Below are 1,718 nucleotides of genomic sequence, written 5' to 3' on the forward strand. Positions count from 1 at the left end.
GACAATATCACCCAGCCAAACAGAGTTTGCATTTTTGTGACATTACCTTCCTCTCGAGATCCCACTTGTCAGTACATTATCATTCTTGCCAGTCCTGGTTATACCCAACCAGGCCATTTCTTCTGGTGCAACAGGACCCTCAGCAACGTCATATATCCCAACTCCACCACTCCCTGTTTCTTGGTCACGGCGGTCCCACAACTGACTCTCTACAGCTATGCCGAAATACAATATCCGATTACCCCACCCAAGCTTACAAAAGGACTGCTTTTCTCCCTATTCTGGTTGGGGTATCCTTAACCTCCTCTCTCATCAGAAATGGACTTGCAGGAGGGGCCCTGGCTATGCCTTATGGGCCACTGATGATTTAGGCAATAAACTTGAAAGTGCCCTCACATCAACTGCCAAATCACTCTCAGCATTACGGAAACAGGTTATATCCCTGGCCCAAGTAACGTGTCAAAACCATAGGGCCCTTGATCTCTTGACAGCTGAAAAGGGTGAAACCTGTGTTTTCTTATGGGAAGACTGTTGCTATTATGTTAATGAATCAGGCATAGTAGAACAAAATATACTCAGGCTTAATGAGCTAACAATAAGATTTAAAGGATACTTACATGGACATGGCCCATCCTGGGTCCACTTTCTATTATATTTGTTGCCTGCATGTTCTTACCCTGCATAACTAAGCTCATACAAAACCAGGTAAATAAAATATCTAATCAGACTATTAACCAGCTTCTCCTTAGAAACTACCAGCTTCAAAACTCGGAAGATACCAATTCCCAGGGACGACTGACAGCATACAGAGATGGATCCCTTCACGATGGAGACTTATGATACCAGCCCTCCTGGAAGAAACCTCCTGTCCACCATCCTGATGACTGGTTCATGTCTTTGTGGGATCTGCATCTTCGGGGAACATTCGTCAGCTTTTGCCACGATGAAATTTACTTTTTATGGCCTGGACTTGGGGGCTGCTTTCCCTACTCCTCCCAGCCCCTTCCCATCGCTGCCCCCTTTCAGCAGGAAGTAGTCAGAACTATCCAATGCCCTCTGCCCCTAAAAAAACAAAAACAGAAGAATGTTAGGATAAGCAGCCCAGTCATGCCAAAGATGGCGCCTCTTCGGCTTCTCTTCCGGATTGTGCTGACTACCTCATAGCCAGCCAAAGGGGGCCACAGGATGCCCAACAACCAGTCCCCTGATAACACACTCACTGGGGTATGAACCATCCAATCAGTAAACGCCCCGTACTTTGTGCGATCTTCCGCTGTGAGCGGAAGCCCCCTCCTCCCAGCTGCCTGATATAAAAGGGAGCTGGGCTGTCTTAATAAAGCTTTTGCTTGCTTGCTTGCTTGCTTGTTTGCTTATCTCCGACGGCTGGCCTTGGGTTTTTTCTGCGTGGACTAAACCATATGTAATCCTCAAGGCTGATTCCCCACCCGGGGACCCACCCCCTTCAATCACACCCTACTAGACTAGGCCACCCCCCAAATAAATCTATGATGAAGGATTTATTCACTGCTGAGATTACAACTCTCATGACTTAAGTATATCAACCCTGCATATTCATAAAGGTGCTCTTTAAAGGACATTTTATATCTAACTATATCAATCATTTAAAACGAAAACACCATTCTTAGCTTCTAGGTGTTATAAAAACAGGGAGAGGGCTAGATTTGACCCATGGACCGGAGTTTCAGATCAACAAACAG

The sequence above is a fragment of the Muscardinus avellanarius genome (assembly GCF_963383645.1).
Source record: "Muscardinus avellanarius genome assembly, chromosome: 1".
Taxonomy (NCBI): domain Eukaryota; kingdom Metazoa; phylum Chordata; class Mammalia; order Rodentia; family Gliridae; genus Muscardinus; species Muscardinus avellanarius.